The 25929-nt window shown below is 38.0% G+C and overlaps 1 pseudogene across 1 annotated transcript; it reads right to left on the bottom strand.

The window, feature by feature from the left end:
* Positions 1-23164: 23164 nt before the first annotated feature.
* Positions 23165-24927, bottom strand: LOC306664757 (DNA-directed RNA polymerase III subunit RPC3-like; annotated as a pseudogene). The gene has a single exon. The product of its transcript is annotated as a DNA-directed RNA polymerase III subunit RPC3-like (transcript).
* Positions 24928-25929: the final 1002 nt, after the last annotated feature.

Here is a 25929-nt window from a genome sequence, read left to right as displayed (position 1 = left end):
AATTGGTTTACCTCTAATTGTGACCAGTCATTTTCTTCTCTTGCAGTTTTTAAATTTCTATCCTTATTCTGTATATTAGGCATTTTCATTATAATGTGTCTGGAGTAGATCTATTGTGTTTCTATTTGGAGTTCTATGTGCCTCTTGTATTTGAATTTCCATCTCATTCCTGAGATTTGAAAACTTTTCTATTATTTCATTTAAAAGACTGTGCATCCCTTTAGTTTGTATTTCAGACCCTTCATCTACCACAATGATTCTTAAATTTTGTCTCTTGATGTTATCCCAGATTTCTTGACTTTTCTGACATGATCCCTTAACATCTGTGTTTTTTTTTTTTTTTTTTTTTTTTTTTTTTTTTTTTTTTTTTATGGTCAACTTTATTTTCAAGTTTATATACTTTTCCTTCAAGGCCTGAAAATCTATCTTCAAAGTGGCCTAATCTATTGGCAATGCTTTCCACTGAATTTTTAATTTACTTTATTGAGATTTTCATTTTCAGGATTTTGGTTTGGTTCTTTTTCATAATCTTTCTTTATTGAAGTGATCTTTCACTTCCTGTAATTTCTTTCTAATTTCATTCCTTACATCCTTTTTTAGCTCATTGAGTATCTTAACTATAAACTTTCTAAATCCTTTCTCTGACATTTCCTCCACTGTGGTGTGGATGGAGCTGTTACGTGTTAATTGTATGGACTGTTTGGGTGGTTTGTCCCCTTGCTTTATCATATTGCTTGTCTGTCTACCCATCTGTTGGGATGGTTATAGCTTCTTCTTTTAAGCAAGGGACTACTTCCTGAACTTCTTTCTCTTAAGAGTCCCGCATTGGGTGAACATTCAGGTATTTATACTTTCACTCAATGTGGGCTTTTGCTGATCCCAGTATTAGCACAGCTTTGAGAGAATCCACTGAACACTATTTACTACAATCACTTCAGAGTCAAGTCATGTAGTATTCAATTTTATGAAAAGTGAAAATTTGTTGATATTGCTCTCCATAGTTTCTCTAAACATAGTTTAGAGAACATAATAAACTAAACATAGTTTTTCCTGGTATAAACTTATAGTAAAGTTCTAGAAGAGATTGGAAACTTAATTATTACCATAATAAAATTGCCACAACATTATATGAGGGCTTCAAAGGGGAAGAAGAAAGACTTGGCAAGAGAGGAAGAAAATGAAAAAAGAAAAGCTATAAAACAATAATACACACCAAGGTAAAAAGGAGAAAAAGATGGATGTGGTTATTTGAGGTAATAGTAGATAATATAAGAGGGAAAATAGGGAGTAAGTGAAGCAAGTATAAACTGGGCTGGGAAAAGTTAGACAGGGAGAATATTTCTAATTAACGCTTTAAACCATTGGAGGAAATACAGAGGGAACGAAGGTACAAAGTTGACTATTAGGGTAACAACTAATAATATACATGTTCAAAGTTGATGTTTGAGTTACTTGTAGTAAACCATGCCAAGGTGAAGAAAATTCTTGTTGAATCCTGGTTTGAATTTCACTAGGATTTGGGGCATTTAGAAGATGTCTGTCATTCTTTGGCTTTGGATCTCTCCAGAAGTGCTGGGGTACAGGAATCACTCCCCTACTTGCTTGTTCTGGTTTATCAATTCAGGGGTTTATGGGTGACTGCTCAGAGGGTATGGTATGGTGCTGTGTCTGTTGTTTGTTTCTTACATGTGTTCAGAATGCCGGACTCTGAGCTGTTGCTATGATTGGTGTGGATCACTGTGTACCCACTCCCCTATACAGGATCCTTTTCATGATGATGTAGAGCCCGATGACTGTCTATAAGCAAGGTGCTGTGGGGTCGTGAATTCTTCATGGGTGATCTGTGGTGCAGAAACATTCCCCCTGTCTTATGAAGCTCACTGAGGTACTGTCTTTATTATTGAGTAAAGGGACGTAGATGATTCATCTAGGTTCTTTTTTCCACTGCCCCAGATTGTGAATGACAGGTGCTGATTCCCTTTGCTGACTATAACTAAGGCAGGGTGAAACCAATATCCTAACAGTGCCATATCACTCAGCAGTTATGGCTGAAGATCAGGCTGTGAGCCAGGTCAGGCTGGGTACAATTGCTCTCCACTGTCTTGAATCCAGGTAACTTTCCACCTTGACCTCCCACTGACTATGGTAGCAATCTGGGCACTTTCCCTTTAAGCTTCCTGGGGACTCAGGCAGCTTCTGGTTCTGGTCTCTCACCAGTTGGCGCCATGATCTCAGTAACCATCCCTCGATGCCACTAGATATCTAGGCAGCTTTAGAGATGCCCCAAAGGCAGACTATATCTGCAATCAGGAAGAAGTTCCTCTAGGTTTCTTAGGACTCAGGCAACTTCTTGCAGTGCCTCCCTCCAATGTCAGTGGGTGCCTGCAGTGATTGTAAAGACTCCCCTTTCCCCATTCCTCTGCTTGGGGTCCAAACTGCCTTGTTGCTCAAGTAAAAGCTCTCACTTTAGCCACAGTGAATTGTGGGTGTCTGCTCCATTTCTGTCCAGGCTTCTGCAGAGGCTGTGTGAAGTAGTGAGTTGGGTGAGTACTTCCCAGATGGGGTTGCTCCATCCTGTTCCCCTTGTTCACCCTAGTGATCCCTGTACAGGTTCTTTCTAGTGAATTCTTAAGAGAATCCACTGCAGGTGTGCTCCCCCTGGCTTATTTGCTGTATCTGGAGGTGGAAATATGCTGTGTTGATTTACAAGGGTGACAGGTCATCTGTGAACTCCAAAGAATGGCTGCAGAGCCTGGCATGGCTTTCTATTCATAATTTCATTTTACGTGATCTGCTTCAAGGATGCTGCTATTCCTGTCATGCTTTAATTTTTTCTGCCTTTCTTTCCAAATGTTGTTAAGGGAGTGAGTTATGTGTTTTTCTGCTTATTTTTATCTCTTTCTCTGTGGTACTCCCCATCCCCTCTCTGTGGTCCCCCCCCTCTTTCCCCAACCCTGGTCCATGTTTGGGGTTGGGAAACTCTGTGCTTATTTTCTACTCGTAACCAATCTTCAAGTCTTTCCAGGTCTCAGACTTTGCAACATTGGGTCTTCAAGCACATATTTTGTCACCCATCTCTCAGATCAATTGTTCCTTCACTACCTCCTTTCCATGTTGTGAGGAGATCAGTAATCACTGACTAGTTCCATTCCTCCATCTTCAGGATTCCTCTCTAGCAGTTATTTGTCATACCATAATGTTGTATAGCAAACCACAAACTCCAAAACAATGGTATTCTATTCTACATGTGTGGGCTGGAAGGCTGTGAGACTGCTGATCATGACCATTGTCACTCACATGCCATGGACTGGCTGGTTATTGCTGGTCCAAGAAGGCCACAGCTAGGATGATTAAGGTCACTCATCTTGGCCTCTTTTGTTTCAGTTTTCAACAGGGTAGCTCAGCTATGGTCTCATGTGAAGTCAGAGAAGCTTCTGCTTATTGGGACATCAGTTTGTAACATTCGCTTGGCCAAAACAAGTCACATGGCTGACCTTGTATCAAGGAGTGATGACAGGAGCTTCAGATTTACAATGTAGAGGGTGCTGGATACACGAAGTGGAGAATTCGGGCTATGAAGTGGTCACTTTCCTCACACTCTACAGTTTCATTTTCCTTGGGAAATAACTATGTGAACATTGATAACTAACAAACAAAAGCAACATTAAACAATTCTGAGTCATGTTATTCAAAATAAAAGATAATAATATAAAACAAAGAACAGGAAAATCAGTATTTTTTTAACCCTCAAATTTAGTATTAAGGCTATTTATTTGTGAGCTTATCAACATAAATAATATTTAGCATAACTGAAAGAAATATTTATGCTATCAAGCATAACCTTCAAGCTCTTACACTTTAAAATGTATTCTTCCAGACCTTGCAGAGTATGGAGGATAGATGAGATTAAATTACATAATACTTTTGCTATTGTTGTATAAAATTTAGACCAATATAAGGATTTTTTAAAAAAATCTGATAAACTGCAGTAAACTTACCGTTTGTGATGAAACCTTAGCAATAGTACCTTTAAAGCCAGAAAAATTAGTCCTCGTATCATTTCTCCCAGTCAATATTATCTTGGAAGCCCTATCAAATACAGTAAGAAGAAAAAAAAAATAAAAGGATAGTTTTCCTAATTTCTCTTTCAGTGAATACATCACTGATGTATAGAAATGCATTTGATTTATGGATATTGATTTTATATCCTGCTACTTTGCTGAATTCATTTATTAGTTCTAAAAGTTTTCTGGTGGAATTTTTTGGAACTTCTAAATATAGAATCATGTCATTGGCAAATAGTGATAATTTGTGTTCCTCTTTTCCTATTCGTATTCCTTAATTTCTTTCATCTAATTGCTCTGGCTAGGGTTTCCAGGACTATGTTGAATAGAAGTGGTGAAAAAGGGCATCCCTGTCTTGTTTCGGTTTTTAGAGGAAATACTTTCAATTGTTCTCCATTTAGAATGATGTTGGCATTGAACTTAGCATAGATAGCCTTTATAATGTTGAGGTATGTTCCTACTACCCCTTTTTTTCTAGTGTTTTGGGCATGAAGGGGTGCTGTATTTTGTCAAATGCTTTTTCTGCATCTATTGAGATGATCATATGATTCTTGTATGTAAGTCTATAGGAAAACTTCCCCATTCACCATAGCCTCAAAAAAAAAAAAAAAAAAAAAAATTCAGGAATCAATCTAACAAAACATGTGAAAGACCTCTACAATGAAAACTATAGAACATTAAAGAAAGACATTATAAGAAGAACTTAGATGGAAAAATCTCCCATGCTTTTGGATAGGCAGAGTTAATATTGACAAAATGGTCATATTACCTAAAGCATTATACAGATTTAATGCAATTCCTATTAAAATTCCAATGACATTCTTCATAGAACTAGATAAAGCAATCATGAAATTCATTTGGAAAAAGAAGAGCCAAAGCAACCCTTAGGAAGGAGAGTGAAGCAAGAGGCATCACAACACCAGACCTTAAACTATACTGCAGAGTAATGGTAACAGAAACATCATGGTATCAGCACCAAAATAGACATGTGGATCAATGTTATAGAAGACACAGAGGCATACCCACATAAATACAGTTATCTCATACTAGACAAAGGTGTCAAAAACATACAAAGAAGAAGAGATAGCCTCTTCAACAAATGGTTCTGGGAAAACCTGGAAATCTATATGGAACAAAATGAAATTAAACCTGTATCTCATCACCTTGCACAAAACTCAACTCAAGTGGGTCAAAGACTTAAAACACTAGAACAGAGATCCTATGCTTAATAGAAGAAAAAGTAGGCTCAAATCTTCACCATGTTGGCTTAGGAACTGGCTTCCTTAACAAGACTCCTAAAGTGCAATAAATCAAATAAGAATCAATAAATGGGGGTTTTCAAGATGGCGGCCTAGAGGGTGGCTGCATTTCATGTTGCTCCAGGACTCAGGATTCAAAAGAGGAGATATTGAGACACTTGGGACCAACTCAAAGCAGCCGGGTGACTCTCACCCGTTGGGAAGGCGTCCCGGATGGGACGGTGGTCCTGGAACGCAGGGAACTTTGTGAAGTAGAGCTGCCGGAGAGACACCCCTCCCCCCGCTGGAGCAGTGAACTCGGACAACTGGGAGCATTGGAGAGGAGGCCGCTCGGCACAGCGCTGGGACTCGGAGCAACCACTGGGGCTCCGGCGGCTGCCCAGGGGAGGAGTGGCGAGGAGAGCTGTGTGGACTCAGAACACCGGGGCCTGCCCTGAGGAGGAGGAGGAGGAACGTGGCCACTTGGATTCGGAGTGACTGCACCAGAGCTACAGGCGGTTGCCAGAGGAAAAGCTCCGCGGCGAGCTGTTTGGACTCAGAGCGACTGCTTCTGAACACCGGGGCCTGCCCTGAGGACGAGGAGGAGGAAGAGGGGTGTGGCCGCTTGGATTTGGGGTGACTACACCAGACCTACAGGCGGTTGCCAGAGAAGGGGCTGCGTGGCGAGCTGTTTGGACTCAGACCACTTCTGAGCACCGGGGCCTGCCCGGAGGAGTAGGAGGAGGAGGAGGAGCAGCGCGGCGGGTCATTTGGACTCGCAGTGACTGCATTAGCGCTCCAGGTGGCTGCTCAGAGGAGAAGGCGAGTGGTGAGTTGTTTGGACTTAAAGTGACAGCTCCTGAACACAGGGGGGCTGCCTGGAGGAGAAGCGTGGTGGGTCGCTTGGTCTTGAGTGGCCGCACCAGAGCTCCGGGCGGTTGACCAGAGGACCCGTGCAGCGGGTCACGTGGATTCAGAGCCACTCAGAGCGATCGCTTCTAAACCCCCGGGGGGTTATCTGGAGAAGGAGGAGGAACGGGGAGGGTCACTTCGACTCGGAGTGATTGATTGCCCAAGGCTACGGGTGGTTGGTGGGAGGAGGAGGCACGCAGAGAGTTGCTTGGACTCCTAGGATCCGCACCGGAATACTGGGTGCTGTATGGAGGAAGAGGCGTGTGGCGGGTCTCTGGGACTCAGAGCGATTGTACGGGGCCCCCAGGTGGCTGCTCAGAGGAGGGGCCGCATAGCCAGGCGATTAGGGTGCAGAGCAGGGTCCCAGGACCTAGGAGGCTTCTGGGTGGAAGAGCCGCACAGAGACAGGCTTAGGGCAGAGCGAAGGTTCCAGGCCTGTGGGCAGATTCTCTGAGGAGGGGCAGCCTAAGGAGATTCATCTGCGAAGGGTGAGGCTCCCAGGCCCAGGAGGTAGGGCGGGCCCCTGGGAACTTTGCAGAGAAGGCAGCCCAGCCCAGCGGTAGCTGTAAATTGAGGGGAACCTCTAGGAGGGAACTGACCAGCGAGACCTCCCCACAGGGTGAGTCTTCCCTGCTGGGTGAGGGTTTCCCCACAAGGACGGTAAAACCAAGAGTCAGGCCCAAACAGGCCTTGCCTCAGCCCGCAGCCTAGGTCACCTTTGGATGACCATTGGTCAACAAGTGCAGGCACCTCTGCCCACTAGCAGGGGATTATACCCCACCTGAAGGCCACCACTCCTAGAGAGGGCAGCTTCCTTGTGGAGCACTGCATTATCAACTTCCTCCAAGACTTCAGCCTACTGAAGGCTAGGGGGGATATATATAGAAAATCTTCAGGGACATTGTAGTCAATAGAGGAAATCTGCAATATCTCAGCGGTCCACTATACCTGAACAATATGAGAAAACAAGGAAAGAAAATGCTGCAAACAAATCTAGATGTTACATCAATAAACCCAATGACAGCATGGCAGAAGAAATGACAGAAAAGGAGTTCAGAATGTACATAATTAAAATGATCAGAGAAGCAAACGATGAGATGAAAGAGCAACATGCAGGCATTGAATGATCGCACCAATCGACAGTTAAAAGAGCAAATACAGGAAGCAAAAGATCATTTCAATAAAGAGTTAGAGATATTGAAAAAAAACCAAACAGAAATCTTGACATGAAGGAAACAATAACCAAATTAAGAACTCCATAGAAAGCATATCCAATAGGATAGAACACCTGGAAGACAGAACCTCAGACATTGAAGACAAAATATTAACCTTGAAAACAAAGTTGAACAAACAGAGAAGATGGTAAGAAATCATGAACAGAATCTCCAAGAACTATGGGATATCATGAAAAGGCCAAATTTAAGAATTATTGGATTGAGGAAGGCCTAGAGAAACAAGCCAAAGGAATGAACAATTTATTCAATGAAATAATATCAGAAAATTTCCCAAATCTGAAGAATGAAATGGAAAATCAAGTTCAAGATGCTTATAGGACTCCAAATACACAAAATTACAACAGACCCACACCAAGGCACATTATTATGAAAATACCTAACATACAAAATAAAGACAGAATTTTAAAGGCTGTGAGAGAAAGAACCAAATTACATTCAGGGAGAAACCAATACGGATATCAGCAGATTTTTCAATCCAGACCCTAAAAGCTAGAAGGGGCCTGGAACAACATTTTTCACAGCCCTGAAAGAAAATGGATGCCAACCAAGAATCTTATACCCAGCAAAACTTACCTTCAAATTTGACGATGAAATAAAATCCTTCCATGATAAACAAAGCTAAAAGAATTTACAAAAAGAAAGCCAGCATTACAGAACATTCTCAACAAAAATATTCCATGAGGAAGAGATGAAAAACAAAGAAGCAAATCAGCAAAGGGAGGAATTATCCTAAAGGAATTGTCAAATAAAGGAGGAAACAAGTTGTGTCAAACAAATAAATAAACAAAATTTTAAAATGAACCAAATGACCGGGAAACCAAATCATATCTCTATAATAACCCTGAATGTTAATGGCCTTGAATTCATCAATCAAAAGACATAGACTGGCAGATTGGATCAAAAACAAAGATCCAACAAATGTTGCCTGCAAGAGACTCACCTCATAGAAAAAGATACCCATAGACTAAAGGTGAAAGGATGGGGAAAAATATACCATGCACATGGACTCAGCAAAAAAGCTGGAGTATCCGTCCTCATTTCAGATAATGTGACTTCAAGCCAAAGTTAGTTCCAAGGGATAAAGAAGGTAATTTCATACTGCTTAAGGGAAGCATAAATCAGCAAGATATAACAATCATAAACATCTATGCCCCCAACTGTGGCTCATCCATGTATGTCAAACAAATCCTTCTCATTTCAGAAACCAATAGACCATAACACAATAATACTAGGTGATTTTAACATGCCTCTCTCACCACTGGACAGATCTTCCAGACAAAAATTGAACAAGAAACCATAGATCTCAATAACACCAATCAATAATTTAGACTTAACGGACATTTATAGAATATACCATCCAACCAAGAGCGATACACTTTCTTCTCAGCAGCACATGGATCCTTCTCTAAAATAGACCATGTTTTATGCCACAAAGCTAATGTTAGCAAATACAAGAAGATAGAGACACTACCATGTATTCTATCAGATCATAATGGAGTGAAGTTAGAAATAAATGAAAGAGTAAAACACAGAAACTATTCCAACACCTGGAGATTAAACAATATGCTATTATATGATGAATGGATAACAGAAGATATTAGGAAGGAAATTAAAAAATTCTTAGAGGTCAATGAGAACAAAGAAACATCATATCAAAATCTCTGGGACACTATGAAAGCAGTACTTAGAGGGAAATTTATTTCATGGAGCGCATTTAATAAAAGAAGTAAAACTCAACAAATAAACGACCTAACACTACAGCTCAAAGCCCTAGAAAAAGAAGAACAGAACAGCACCAAAACTAGGAGAAGACAGGAAATAGTTAAACTCAGAGCTGAAATCAATGAAATTGAAACAAAAGAAACAATACAAAAAATTGACAAAATAAATAGTTGGTTCTTTGAAAAAATAAACAAAATTGATAAACCTTTAGCCACACTAACAAAAAGAAGACAAGAGAAAACCCAAATCACTAAAATTCGGAATGAACAAGGAAATATCACAACAGACAGGATTGAAATACAAAACATAATTAGAAGCTATTTTGAAAATCTATACTCCAACAAAATAGAAAATTTCGAAGACATCAACAGGTTTCTAGAGACATATGAATTGCCTAAACTGAACGAGGAGGACATAAACAATTTAAATAGACCAATTTCAAGTACTGAAATAGAAGAAGTCATCAAAAGCCTACCAACAAAGAAAAGTCCGGGACCAGATGGGTTCTCAGCCGAGTTCTACAGAACCTTTAAAGAAGAGCTCATTCCAATACTTCTCAAAGTATTCCATAAAATAGAAGAGGAGGGAACCCTCCCAAACTCATTCTATGAAGCCAATATCACCCTGATACCTAAACCAGACAGAGACACATCAAGGAAAGAAAATTTCAGACCAATATCCTTAATGAACATCGACGCAAAAATTCTCAACAAATTTTTAGCAAATCACATACAAAAACATATTAAAAAGATAGTGCACCATGATCAAGTGGGTTTCATCCCAGGAATGCAAGGTTGGTTCAACATCAGGAAATCAATAAACGTAATTCACCATATTAATAGACTTAAAGTCAAGAATCACATGATTATTTCAATAGATGCAGAAAAAGCACTTGATAAAATACAGCACCCCTTCATGCTCAAAACACTAGAAAAAATAGGGATAGTGGGAACATTCCTTAACATTGTAAAGGCCATTTATGCTAAGCCCAAGGCTAATATCATTCTAAATGGTGAGAAACTGAAAGCATTCCCCCTAAAAACTGGAACAAGGCAGGGATGCCCTCTTTCACCACTTCTATTCAACATTGTTCTTGAGACTCTGGCCAGAGCAATTAGACAAACCAAAGAAATTAAAAGGATACAAATTGGAAAAGAAGAACTCAAACTATCCCTGTTCGCTGATGACATGATTATATTTAAGAGGAACCTGGAAATTCCACCAGAAAACTCTTAGAACTCATAAGTGAATTCAGTAAAGTAGCAGGTTACAAGATCAATGCCCATAAATCCAACGCATTTTTATACATAAGTGATGAATCTTCAGAAAGAGAAATTAGGAAAACTACACCATTCACAATATCCTGGAAAAAAATAAAATACTTGGGAATCAATCTCACAAAAGAGGTGAAAGACCTCTACAATGAGAACTATACAACACTAAAGAAAGAAATTAAAGAACACCTTAGAAGATGGAAAGATCTTCCATGTTCTTGGAAGAATTAATATTGTCAAAAGGGCCATACTACCTAAAGTGCTATACAAATTCAATGCAATTCCAATTAAAATCCCAATGACGTACCTTACAGAAATAGAGCAAGCAATTATGAAATTCATCTGGAAGAATAAGAAACCCAGAATAGCTAAAGCAATCCTTAGCAGGAAGAGTGAAACAGGGGGTATTGCAATACCAGATCTTCAACTCTACTACAAAGCAATAGTAACAAAAACGGCATGGTATTGGTACCAAAATAGAAAGGTAGATCAATGGTACAGAATAGAGGACACGGACACAAACCCAAATAAATACAATTTTCTCATACTAGACAAAGGTGCCAAAAATATGCAATGGAGAAAAGATAGCCTCTTCAACAAATGGTGCTGGGAGAATTGGAAATCCATATGCAACAGAATGAAACTAAACCCATATCTCTCACCATGCACGAAACTAAACTCAAAATGGATTAAGGACCTCGGAATCAGACCAGAGACCCTGCAGATTATAGAAGAAAAAGTAGGTCCAAATCTTCACCTTGTTGGTCTAGGATCAGACTTCCTTAACAGGACTCACATAGCACAAGAAATAAAAGCTAGAGTCAACCACTGGGATAGATTCAAACTAAAAAGCTTTCTCTCAGCAAAGGAAACTATCAGCAATGCGAAGAAAGAGCCTACAGAGTGGGAGAATATCTTTGCCAATCATACTTCAGATAGAGCACTAATCTCCAGAATCTATAAAGAACTCAAAAAACTCTACTCCAAGAATTCAAATAATCCAGTCGACAAATGGGCTAAGGAAATGAATAGACACTTCACAGAAGAAGATCTACAAGCAATCATCAAACATATGGAAAAATGTTCAACATCTCTAGTAATAAGAGAAATGCAAATCAAAACCACCCTAAGATTCCATCTCACCCCAATTAGAATGGTGGTTATCAAGAATACGAGCAACAACAGGTGTTGGCGAGGATGTGGGGAGAAAGGTACACTCATACATTGCTGGCGGGGCTGCAAATTAGTGCAGCCACTCTGCAAAGCAGTGTGGAGATTCCTTAGAAAACTTGGAATGGACCCTCCATTTGACCCAGCTATCCCACTCCTTGGCCTATACCCAAAGAACTTAAAATCAGCATACTACAGAGATACAGCCACATCAATGTTCATAGCTGCTCAATTCACAATAGCCAGACTGTGGAACCAACCTAGATGCCCTTCAATTGATGAATGGATAAAGAAACTGTGGTATATATATACAATGGAATATTACTCAGCCATAAAGAATGATAAAATTATGGCATTTGCAGGGAAATGGATGAAATTGGAGGATATCATGCTAAGTGAGATAAGCCAATCTCAAAAAGCCAAAGGAGGAATGATATCGCTAATAAGTGGAGGATGATACATAATGGGGGGGAGGGAAGGGTTAGTGTTAGGGTTAGAGTTAGTGTTAGGGAGGGGGGCAAGTATGGAGGAAGGAAGTACTGTATAGAGGGTAAAGAGGGGTGGGGGGAAGGGAAAAAAATAACAGAATGAATCAAACAACATTACTCTATGTAAATTTATGATTACACAAATGGTATGCCTTTACGCCATGTACAAACAGAGAAACAACATGTATCCCATTTGTTTACAATAAAAATAAAAAAAAGTGATTATCAAGGAAGAACTTTTATTTCCAATGATAATTTTAAAAGTTTAATTAGTAATGAGAAAAAACGAAAGCTTAAACTGAAGTGAGCTTTTCCACCAATTACTTGGCGTGTTAGAAAACATCTTGAAGTTCTGGAGCGAATGAGTGCTGAGAACTTACATATTTATGGTTAGAGTATAAACTGGTACAATCCACTTTAGAGTCCAATTTGACAGTATCTAGAAAATTGGAAATGCTTATGATGCACAAGGACATGTGGTATCACTGTTCCACATCTTTTATGCTACCTTGTTACAGATCAATGATTTGCTGCTATAAACAATACTTCAAGAAAATTTTTTGTATATGCAAATGGGTGGGGAGGGTGGTGGTGGACTGAAGTCTGTAGGAATGTTTCTCAAACTCCAGTGTCAAATGGTTTCCAACTCTATTCATTCAAGGAGAGGTACTGGCAGATTAAAGGGAGAGGAAAAAGAGAAGCCAGGTTACTTGTTCCCTCCCTAACTGCCTGGAGCTATGTCTCTGGCAAAAGTTACATTCCCAGTGGCTCAGTTTCCTGTTGATATTAATCCATGGGTTTCCTAAACAGTCTCTGGTTTTGAAGAAAAGCAATTCCCAGGCTGACCCGGCTCTCCCCTTTCGCAGCATCTTCAGATGCCAGCTGTTGCTTCCACTGAACATGAGATAGTTGCCTAGAAAAAATCGACAAAAGAACTGTTATTCTGTCTCCTAAGGAGGGACTCAATCTTTGTTCTCAGTCTTGATATCCATCAGAAAGTTCAGAATCTCCCTGAGATAAGCAGTTGTCTCCATTGGGCCTGATTTTATTAAGCATTACTGTAATAGCATCCTTTATATCAAACAGTATGGGAAAAGGAAAGAGAAATTGTCATCAGTAAATATATAAAGTTGTGTGTCATTTAATGACAAGGACCACTGAGAAATGTGTCACTAGACAATTTCATCGTGGAACACACGGAGTGCACTCACACATACCTAGACGGTATAGGTTAGTCTGGCAACGTGGTAAACAAAATTTATGAAGCTGCTGCCAGCATAACACAGCATGCTGTTTTACAGTAAAGTTTCTTTTTGTTTTGCAAGTAGAAGGAGCACACTCTAAAATAATGAAAAACACTATGTAGAAAATGCATAAACCTGTAACATAGTTGCTTATCATTATCAAGTATCATGTACTATACATAATTATATGTGCTACACTTTTATATGCACAGTAGGTTTCTTTACACCATTGCCACCACAAACACTTGAGCAATGTGTTGTGCCATGAGGATGGCTATGACAACATCACCAGACCATGGGAACATTTCAGTTTCACCATTATCTTATGGGACCAGCATCATGTATGTAGTCTGCTGTTGTAACATCATTTTGTGGTGCATGATTACGCATAAAATTTGCATAGCTGCTATAGTCTGAATTTTGCATTGGTGAAGAATTTGTACTTGATATTTGTCATGTTTATTACCCATTTCACACCTTTTGTCTCAGACAGTTCCTCCCCTAAACATAGATATTTTCTTGGTGAGTTTTATTCCTAAAGAGACTGAATCTTTATTTGTCTTACATCCTTTGACTTACTATGATCACTTATTGAGCTTTTTTTTTCTTGTTTTGTATTTAAAAAAATTTAATTAATCTTTCTGAGATACAGATCAAGCAGAACAAACAAAATTTCAATCAGCAAGCTAATACGTAAATCTCAAACTCTATCCTACGGTACTTCATTGATCTATTTCCTTAAAAAAAAAAACACACTAATCACTACAGAAGACACTGGATGGCTTTCACCATTGTATAACAGGAATCTAATTTGCCTTTGCAATCAGTATCCATCTCTCCAGTCAGTTAATAAACTCCTTTGCTTATAGCTTTAATGGCACAAGAACCAAGAAATAGCAAGGTGCAAGTCTTAATATCCATATGATGGCATCACTGCTTTGTCCCCTAGAAAGATATTTCTCCCTAGGAACTAAGTCCCACCAGCAGAGCCTAAAATTGTAGGGATGGGAATCAGAATATAGGTCAGTGGGTTATTAATAACAGTGGACACTTATACTTCTGACTTCTGTACCTGTGTTTTTTCTACTTCTAGGCACTATGGAAGAATTCTAAATATTATTCTTTGATTCAAGACAAGAAGTATATTGCATGGGGTAGCACTCCACCTCTCAGAATATTTATGGCCTCACATCTGGTCTCATGGCTGCATTTTAAGTAGGCCATTTCACTATTCTATAGGTCATCTGATTCTAATGACTAATGAATCTGTTGTTTGAGCTCACTGCTTCACTTCTTTTGTGACGATATGTGCTTTAATTTTGTTTTGGACTTTCCTGAGCTCAGTTTCACCTACACCATTTCCATTCGATAATGAAGTATGACTGCCCATGTCCAAATGTAATCCTGTATTTGACAACATGTAGTTCATAAAAAGCAACAGGATGCAATCATCTGTTATCCTGCAGTCAAACATTTTGTCTCTACCAAGATTCAGGAGAGAGATCCATGTGGTTAAGAGTGACTTAAACCCAAGCAATCCATTCATATCCTATGCTTTTTTTTTTCTTTTTTTTTTTTTTAATTTATTGTAAACAAATGGGGTACAACTTGCATATCCTACACTCTTATCACTGTGCTTCTTTGCCTTTCTATGGGTGAAAACTATGTGGCTGGGAATGACATATTTCATTTTTAGGATATTATTTGCTTTTTGAAAGGAAATAAATGAGATTATTAATATATTTGTAAAGTTTTTTAAAATGGAATAAATATATTTTGAAAATATATTTACTTCCTTACTCACTCATTTATTACTTTATAAGCACCTTCTCTGTTTCAGGTACTGTTCAATTATTAGTGAGCAAAACAGATAAAAATTCCCAACTTCATAGAACATTTATTCTCATGGGAGAGATACACAATAAATGAAATAAATAAGCAAAATCTACTGTATGTTAAAAAAAAAAAAAAAAGAGAGAAACATCAAGAAAAAGAGGTAGGAAATCTCCTGAGAAGGGGAAGATGGTATTTTAGTTTGGTTTCTGGGAGAGCTGCACTTAATTTGCGATAAATGTCCAAAGAAAATAGTGTGTCATGTAATGGTTGGAGAAAGAAAATTCCAAGTAAAGAGAATAGCAGATGCAAAGGACTTGATAGCAGCATGCCTGGTGTGTTTCAAGGAAGCAAAGAGGCAACTAATACTTGAGTGGAGCAAAGCAAGAGAGAGAATAGAACGAACTTGAGGTCAGGGTGGGACTGGGAACTGATCAGGTAGAATAATAGCTATTGTAATGCTTGGACTTTTACTTGGAATGAGTAGGGCCATCTGGAAATTTTTGATAAAAAGAAGTTTTATGACCTAAGTTTCAATAGGTCATTCTTGACTACTACATTGAGAAAAAATTGAATTGGGGCAAGGTTAGAAGCAATGGACTTAGAAAGTGGTTATTATAATGAATCTGTGGACAAATGATAGTTGAATGGATGAGACTGGTAACAGAGGCGACAAAAAAGTGGTCAAATAATAGCTGCATTTTGAAGTTAGATCCAACAAGGTATTCTGATCAATTGATTGTGAGTCATGCAAAACAGACAGGAAACAAAACTACTCCAAGATTTTCCTTTTGAGCAACTAGAAAAATGGAACTTCATTTGCTGATGTGGCAAAGATGCTGAAAGAGGCAGGTTAAGGGATGATACCAGGAGATAAATTTTGATCATGTTAAGTTGGAAGTGACTGTTAAATACAAGGGAGATGTGAAGGGGGCCACTGGGTGATGTGAGTGTGGAGATTAAAAAATGGGACAAAACCTTAACAGACACTTCACAAAAATGATACACAGATGCAAGGAAGCATATGAAAAGATGCTCCACACCATGTATCATTATGGAAATGCAAATTTTAAAATAATGAGATTCCATTACACACCTATTAGAATGCTTAAAACACGAAACATTGGCAGTACTAAATGCTGGCAACAAATTGGAGTAACAGGAATTCTAGTTCATTGCTTGTGGGAATGTATAATGGTACAGCCACATTTTTTGTACTGAGGATTGAATGCAGAGCACTCTATCACTGAGTTACACCCCTTGTCCTATTCACTTATTATTATTTTTTTAAATTTTGAGACAGATCTCAATAAGTTTCCTAGGCTGACCTTGAACTTATAATCCTCTTGCCTCAGGTTCCTAAGTAGCTGTAACCATAGGCATGCACCACCATGCCCATGTTGGAAGACAGTTTGGAAATTTCTTACAGAGCTAAATATATGCTTCCCATGTAATACAGAAATCACATTTTTTTTTTGTACTAGGGATTGAACCCCAGGGACACTTAACCACTGAGCCATATCCTCAACCCTTTTTTAATGTTTTATTTTGAGATAGGCTCTTACTAAGTTGCTTAGGGCCATGCTAAGTTACTGAGGCTGGTTTTGAACTTATAATCCTCCTTCCTCAGCCACCTGTGTTGCTGGGATTACAGGCATGCACCACTGTGCCTGGCACATTCTTTATTATTTATACAAAGAAGCTGAAAACTTATGTCCACACAAAAACCTGCACATGGATGTTTATGACAGTTTCATTCATAATTGCCAAAACTTGGAAGTCATGGAGATGTATTTCAGCACATGAATGGATAAATAAACTGTAGTAATCTAGACAAGGAAATATTAGCACTAAAAATGCATTATTCAGAAATGCACTATCAAGCCATGAAAAGACAGGGAGGAAACTTAAAATGCACATCACTAAGTGAAAGAACCATGTGTATCAAGAAGAGCACATACTATAGGATTCCAACTACATGATGTTCTGGAAAATGCAAAGCTATGGTGAGAGTTAAAAGGACCAGTGGTTACCAGTGTTTCAAGGAGTTGGAGACAATTTAATAGGCAGAACACAGAGGACTTTTAAGGCATTAAAACTATTTTATCTGATAGTATAGTGATGGGTACGTATTATTATAAATCCAAATAATGTACAACACCCTCTATCCTACTATAAACTACAGACTTTAGGTGATAATGATGTTTCAATATAGGTTCATCTATCATAAAATAAATACCCCATTCTGGTGAGAAGCATAGATAATGGGGAGGTTACATACATCTGGAGGCAGGGAGTATATGGGAAATACAAGAATCTTCCACTCCATGTGGCTGTGAAATTAGACTAGTCTCATAAGTAAGGTCTATTTAAAAGAAAAAAAGATGAGAATATTTTGAATAACTTTGCACTAATACATTTACAATTTAGATAAAATTTACAATTTTCTAGAATATCATGTTACCAAAATTAATAGAGGAAAGAGAAATTCTGAATAGATTGATATATATTAAAAATGTAATCGTAAACTTGGACTGGAACCACCATTTGACCCAGTTATCCCACTCCTTAATTTATACTCAAAGGACTTAAAACATACCACAGTGATGCAGCCACATCAATGTTTATAGCAGCTGAACTCACAATAGTTAAACTATGGAACCAACCTAGATGCCCTTCAAAAGATGAATGGATAAAGGACACACACATACAATGGAATATTACTCAGCTTTTAAGAAGAATGAAATTATGGCATTTGCTGGTAAATGGACGGGGTTAGAGAATATCATGCTAAGTGAAACAATAAGGGGGGGCAGATAGGGAAGAATAGAGTTACTTTATATTAGGTAGAGGGGAGTGAAGAGAGGGGAAGGGGTATGGGTAAAGAATGATAGTAGAGTGAGACAGACATTATTACTTTATGTACATGTATGACTGCATGACTTATGTGTTTGTAAAGCATTTATAACAAGCATTAGGCATTTGTCATAAACTCAAAGTCTTTATGTACTATGAAATAGTGAATAGGTACCTTTAGGTATATACTGAGAAATATTGAAAGTTTTCCACATAAAATTGTGATAAAGACAAGTATGTCAACCATCAGTATTTCAATTCATCATCATGTTGAAGGTCCATGGCAATCAAATGAGGCTAAAGAAATTAAAATCCTAAACAGGAAAGGAAAAAAACTGCCATAATTTACAGATTAGTATGGTTGAGTATGTAAAAAAAATTGAAAAAATGCATAGATTAACTATTATACTTATTGAAGAAGATAGTAAGATCCAGGTGCAAGAGTGATATATAAAAATGAATTATATTTTCATATAAACAATAAATAGCAAATGAAATTCTCTTACTCTGCTGACTTAAAATACATAGGACAACCTTTCAGAATTGTCTTCTATAGTTGAACCTACCTATAATCTAGCAATACCATTCCTAGGTATATAAAAATGCATGTATACATGCACTGAGAGGATGTACATCAATGTTCATGGCAGCATTATAAACAATACCTAAGAATTGGAAGCAACCCAAATGTCCATTGATAGTAGACTGGATAAATAAATTGTATGTATTTGTATAATGGGTCATTATAAAACAGTAAAATGAAGATCTCATACCCACATTCACCTATAAGTAAATCTCACGACCACAATGTGTGTAAAGAAAATCAGAAATAAATAATATATATTCTGATGTTTTATATGGAATTTTTAAAATGCCCAATGCTAAACCTTAGTGTTTAAAGTCATATGTGAGTTACATGGGCCATGAGGATATTTCTGGGGTGCTGGCCGTGTTCTTGACTTGGCTGATGGTAACATGGATGTTTTGCTTTTTGATAATCCACTAAATTATACACTTTGTTTTCTATATTTTGTGATGGTGTCATATTGCTGCAGAATGATTTTTTAAAATAGGGGCTACTTTTCTTAAGTTAGGAAATTTGGTTGTTTGCAATACTAGAAATAGTCTTATGATAAAAGTGTTCCAGTGAGAATGATACACTAGGAGTGGCTACTGGAAACTTTGTGGATGACTGTTCTTTAGAAAGAAGAATCTAACCCTGCTTCCTCACTACCATAATTTAATTTCCTCTAAGTACAGTACAGGGGTTTTTGCCCTTTCTCTGACTTAAAGCAGGCTATAATGTCAGGACATGCAATATATTTTGAATCTATGCAGGATATTCCTTCCTGCTGTGCTTAATTTCTGAATCCAATGCTGTCACACAAACAGATGCAATGTGACACCCGGTGGAAAGAGCAAGTACCGATTTTCATCAGCACTACATGAACCCTCCTGTAAATTGGTCTTGCATACCCTGTTCAGGCAGATGAACCACACTTTTTTATTTAAAGGTTTCATTTTAAGATGGTAATGAAAAACAAAGTTGCTTTTTAAATTGAGTAATTTTCTTCACATGGAACTAAAAGCATCAGAGACTTTTTAAAATTTCCAGGTTTAACTGTAGTTCATGCAAGAAATATATTAAAACTATTGAAAACAATATTTATTTAACTTGGTAAAACCTCATAATATTTCTTTTTTGAGTCCAATTTCAAACTAATTTGATTAGATCCATAATTTAAAGGAAAATGTCAAGCTTTAAAAATCTTCTAATAATTATGAATAAATGAAAATAAGAACTCCCTGTATGCTTAAAATGCTAATTTGTTTAAGTGACAAGATAAATATCCTTTCTCCTTTCATTGATTATGCAATCATCTCAACTGTGAATTTGACCTATCTATACAACAAGCAAATAGACTCAGAAGGAATTATTAAGTAGACAGGCCTTAGTCAGGCAGTCATTTTTTGACATAGAGAGTGATCCTGCCTTATAAAACATGCCATTAAGGCATTGAGTGATGGTTTAGGTACTTGAAGAGGTTACCAGACAAAAGCTTCATATTCCTATTTATAGCTATCATGTTTCTTGCCTACCCCTTATTTATCTTACTTAAGGAAAAAGAGTATGTTTCATTTGTATTGTGACTTGGATATATTTGCACTATATATAAACAAGACTCCCACACTCCATCCATTTTGCAGGTAGAAAATAAATTTATATGTGTGATTATTCAAATTAAATGTTTCAAATCCCATTTAATTTTTCCAAGCTTATCTGTCTTTTTTATGATGATCCTTCACCATACCTCCGCCACCGTGCCATCATGCTCTTTTTGATAATTTCAGAAACTCGAGTTAGCATTTATAGCCTCACTCCTGTTACAATGGCCCTAAGAAGGGAACTTGAGGACTTGGGAAGTCAATTGCATTGGGTAAATACCTTGGACCTCAGCTGAGCCTCTATCAGACTTAACAGTAACAACGTTTCCAGTTCAATTTGTATTTATTTAGCAACAAAACCCAAAGAGGTTTTCCATCTCAGGCATGTATACTCTGAAACCTGTTTCCTCTTCTTACCATTGTCTCCTTAACAATACCACCTTCATTTGTCTCCCTTCTCTATGAAAGCCATCCCTAATTTTCTGCTTCCAGAATAAGTTGCACTATTTTCTGGGGAAAATGTCCTTTTTTCACATATAGGCCTGTTTTTTCCAAACCTTGGAGTCCTACTTACAAAAAAGCACTTATTTTGCCCTTGGCAGTGGTTTCATGTTCCTTATTTCTTTCTCACTGTCATTATCAAGTTGTCTTTATTATATTGCTTTCTTCTCTCAAGTTTCATTTTTATTACCTAATCTGGGTCTCTGTCAGCCATCCCAAAGTCATCTTCTCCCTTAAATTTACCCTTTCAATCCATTCCCTATGAGAGTGATCTTTTGGTCCCTTCCTTCTTAAAAATTCTTATTAATCTTTGCATAAGCCCAAACTGACTCAGTACCACCTGTAGATCCTACACAATCTGAGCTAGGATTAAATTTCTAGTCATCCCCCTTGCCTTTCTTTGCCTTGAAATCTATGATCCCCTACTTCTCTGTGGCACCTAGACTTCACAAGCCATTGTTTGAATAGAATCTTTTTTCTTATATCTTCTTTGCTCCCACTCACAGTCAAATTTCAAATGATAATCTCTGTGAAGTCATCCCATCTCCTCTCCTTTCCTTAGTCCCTCCCCATGTGGTTTGGGACTAGAATGTACCCCCCAAAGTTCATGTGTTAGGCATTGCAGCAATGTCAGGAGGTAAAAATATTGGACCACGTGGGCTCTGACCTCATCAGTGGCTTAATCTACTCGATGGTTAAAAATTGAATGGACTCATCGGTGGTAACTGTAGGCAGGTGGGATATGGCCGGAGGAAGTAAGTCTCTGGGAACGACATGGTCTCAGGGACTGTATCTGTCCCTGTCCCCTTCTTGCCCCCGCCCCTCTCTGCATCACAGTTTCCATAAGCTGAGCAGCTTTCCTCCATCATACTCTTCCACCACGTTTCTGCCTTGGAGCTCAACAACGGCACCCTGAATCCTTTTAAACCATGAGTCAAACTAAATCTTTCCTCCTCTAAGTTGTTCTTATCAGGTATCTTGGTCACAGCAACAAAAACTAACACACTCCCCATGTCCTTCTGAGTTAGGGCCCTTCCTTGATCCTCCTCCAGCACCTTTCATTTTCTCCAGTCCAATAATACCTAGCTATACTGTATACATTTACAGTGAGAAGTAACTACACAGGGACTATTCCTAATTAATTGAGAAACTTTGCCATGCCGTTAATTGTTGTATGGTTGGACATGGCATCATCTCTTATTTGCGTCCTGGTTGAAGTGAACTACTATGGATTCTGCTTTAATCCAAAACTTTTTGAATCTCAAGATTTTACTGCTTTATCATTGGTCTTGGGATTTACATTCTTAACTTTACATTCTTAATTCCTACTGTCTCTGGTGGAACATATTTTCCACAAGATTCTGGAGAAAAATTGTTGCAATAAGTAAATATTTTTAGGTGTTGCTTGTTTTGAAAATGTCTCTATTCCATACTCACAATTAGTAATGCTTTTCCTGAGTATAGACTTCCAGTTTGAAAATCATTATCTCTGACGTTTTGAAGGTATAACTTAACTTTTTAACCCAAAAGTTATTTAATTGAACATATTTGTGTTATAATTATAGTCATTCCTTATTACAGAAAATAATAAACTTTTGGATTTTAAATATCTCTAATGAAAAGATTTTCAAGCACAATTTTAAATAGTTCATGTTGTGGGGGTTTGGTTAAGTAGAAAAAAAATACACTCCAACATATGAAATAGAGAAAAAATACCCATGAAATTCATGTTTTAGTTCAAATAAAATTTTTATTTCAGTAATAAGTATATATATATATATATATATATATATTTTTTTTTTTTTTTTTTTTTTTTTTTTTTTGTGGTGCTGGAGATTGAACTCAGGGCCTTATGCTTGCAAGGCAAGCACTCTACCAACTGAGCTATATTCCCAGGCCCATTAATAAGTATATTTCTTATTATTTCATCTTGAAAATAATTTCCAAGCTATTTAGGTTACCTAAAATCTTAGATTAATATTACTTTTATTGTCTAAAATTGACATGATCAAATTGACTTTGTTTATATGTATATCATTCAGAAACAGATGCACGTAGCCACTGCCACAATCAGAATACATAAGTCTCATCATTTGAAAAATCCCCTTCATATTGTATCTTTATAGTCAGATGATCCATAATCTCTAACTCCTATAAACTACTGATATTTTCTCTGTCCCTATACTTTCAGTTTTTCTAGAATGTCATATTTAAAAAATAACAAATATGTAAGTAACTAGCTTCTTGTCCTCGGCATAATGTCTTTGAGGCTCATTCATGCCATTGTGCCTGAGTTCATTCTACTTTATTGCTCAACAGTATTCCATTTTATGAATGTAACACCATTTGTTTATCCACTCATCAATAGTTGTTAGTAGTGTCCAGATTTAGACAATTATGTGTAGACATGCTGCAAACATTCATGTATGACATTTTTTTTTTTTTAGGCATCTCCTTTATTTTTCTTTCCATTCCCCCCCCCCCCCCGCCCCCAGATCTTTTGGGGAAGATGCTTCTTCAGGGTCATTGTTTCTTCATCATCTTCTCAATGTATGACTCCAGCAAGAAGATTGTTTCATCTACCTGGATCTCACTGGCATCCAACTTGTTGACATTACGTTTCAGGGTCTCTAGCTGCTGACGTTCAGGAGCTGTGATCATCTCTTCTATTTCTTGTAGCTGTGCCTCCTCTGCACCTGTGGCCTGCATAGATGCAATGATGGCTTCTACCCTCTGAGACTTTTCTAGTAGATGCTTATTCTCTTTGGTTTCAAATTGCCTCCTTTCTATTAAGTGGCTATGCTCTTGTAGCACCTGTGCATCAATATTTGGGCAGCTGATAGGACATTCACAGTATATAAATAGAAGGTCCTGGATGGGGCATAGTCTGGTGTTTTGGGAATTTCCTGGAGTGATATGAAATTTTCTGGGAGCATCTTATATAGCATATCCTTTGCCTTCTTTGCAGGAATCATTGCAAAGTCCTCCACCTGCTTTTGCTCCAGGTGTTTCTTTTGCAAAACTAGATGGAATATTCGTGCAAAGTGAGATCCAAATCTCTCTTGTACTATGGATTCCAGGGTGGCTGTGGCTAGGGATGTTAATGCTTTAAGGAGGTTGATGACATACATTCCTCCACCTCTGTCACCAGACTTTCCAACAAACTCTAGTGGATGATCTACCAGCAGAGTGAGATACTGATCAAGAACTTGCTTAGAGATGTTATAGCCAACAGGCAGGGATCTGAAGACCTCATTGGAAGACAATGGTTGGGTGAAGGGGGCACCCGAGGGAGTGGTAATCTCACTTATCTGGAGCATGGTCTGCATGATCTCACTGCTTGTCTGGTCCATCCTGTTGGCAACTGCGCTCACAACGGCTTGGTCGCAGAAGTGTTGATGGAATCTGTCAAGGTTGACCTGCCAACAAATTCCACCATCTGGAATGGGCTCTTTGTTATCTGTGGTATGTTTTGGTCTTTTGGGTTCCCCAGCAGCATCTTCGTCAGATGATCTTCTCCTTTTACCATTTCCTATCAAGCTCAATTTAGAAACCAGGTACATGTCTTTTTCATTAATGACAAGGGTTGGGGCAGGTGGTGGTGGTCCAGGGTCTGAATTCTCAGTCGCAGGCACTAAGGGACAGCTCTGGACAAAGTGTGTGTCTGCCCGTTGCACAAATGTGTTTGATAACCTCAGCATAGTCCACGGTCTTGCTATCTTCCATGGTTTCCGTGAGTCAGTCTGCCACTTTTTTCACAACTGCTGACATTGTCATTTTGCTATTCAATGGTAGCTCCTCAAAAATCAGCTCTCCAGTGTCGCTGTATAGTGTTTTGGTAGTATAGATGTACCGGGGATACCTAAGCATTCTCAACACCTGGCTGCATTGGGCTTCATATTCCACCACACCACGTTTATGCACTTATATCACCAGGTTATGTTGGATGAGGACATGAAGAGCTTTTTTCACCTGATCCAGTGATGTTCCTGTGTCTTGGGCAATTACTCTAAGTGGCTGGCTGCCAGTTCTGATTAAGTGAACTCCAATTTTTTCTACAATGTCTCCAAAATGCTCTTGTAGCAACAAAGAACACAGTTTGATTTCCGCTTGAGTCATTGCACTGGAGAGTCTCAGAACTCAGGGTCAGTGCTAATCCAGAATCTCCAAACCGAAGGTTGCTGTATTTCGCACATCGATTTCCGGCGCCTCCTGCTAGCCACCAGAGCACAAGTGGAGCCTATGGTTCTTTCTTGGAAGTCTGAACATTTTTGTAATGGCTTATGAGTTCTTACTTTCCCAAGAAAAACCTCAGAGTGAGAATATTGGGACGTGTTAAATGTATCTTTAGCTTCATTAAAAAAAATCTGTCCAACTCTTTTTCAGAGTAGTAGTATCATTTTTGATTCTCACTAGCAATATGTGAGAGGTCCACTGGTTCTATATCCTCATAAATACTTCATATTATCAGTTTTTTTTAAATTTTAGACATTTTATAGGTATATGAAGGCACCTTAAATGTAGTTTTAATTTGTATTTCCCTAATAATGTCTAGCATTGTTTTATGTATTATTTGCCATACATAGATCTTCTTTAGTGCAGTATGCATTCAAAATATTTGTCCATTGTAATTGGGTTGTATTTGAGATTTCTTTGAAAACAAGATCTTTGTCACATTTCCAAATGTTTTCTCACACTGTATATCTTATCTTTGTATTTTATTGGCAATGTTTTTCAAACAACAAAAGTTTTAATTTTGATGAGATTCAATTTATCATATTTTTATTTTATGAATTAAATTTTTGAGGTCAGCTCTGAGACTCTTTCCTAATCCTGGATCAATAGAATTTAAAGTCTATTTTGTTCTGAGTTTATAGGTTTGTTTTTACATTTAGATTGTTGATTCATTTTGGGTTTACTTTGTATAAATAGAGAGTGATAGAGTGAGTGTTTTGTTTTTATTTGCTTTGTTTCAGGCAAATGGATGTCTAAATGTTCCACAGCTTTATCCATTGAGTTATCTTTGCACATTTGTCTAAAATCAATTGCTTATATTGGTACAGTCTATTGCTGGACACTCTATGAGTCTATATATCTCTGTGGTCTATCTCTTCATCAAAACTAGTATCTTGATTGGTCATAGCTTTATAGAAAATCTTGAAATTGAGCACCATGATTGCTTTAACTCTACTTGCTTTACAAATCGTTTTAGGCATTCTAGCTCCT

This window comes from Sciurus vulgaris, assembly GCF_902686455.1.
Source record: "Sciurus vulgaris genome assembly, chromosome: 6".
Taxonomy (NCBI): domain Eukaryota; kingdom Metazoa; phylum Chordata; class Mammalia; order Rodentia; family Sciuridae; genus Sciurus; species Sciurus vulgaris.
The sequence above is the reverse complement of the archived record's forward strand: the minus strand, read 5'-3'. Positions and strand labels throughout refer to the sequence as shown.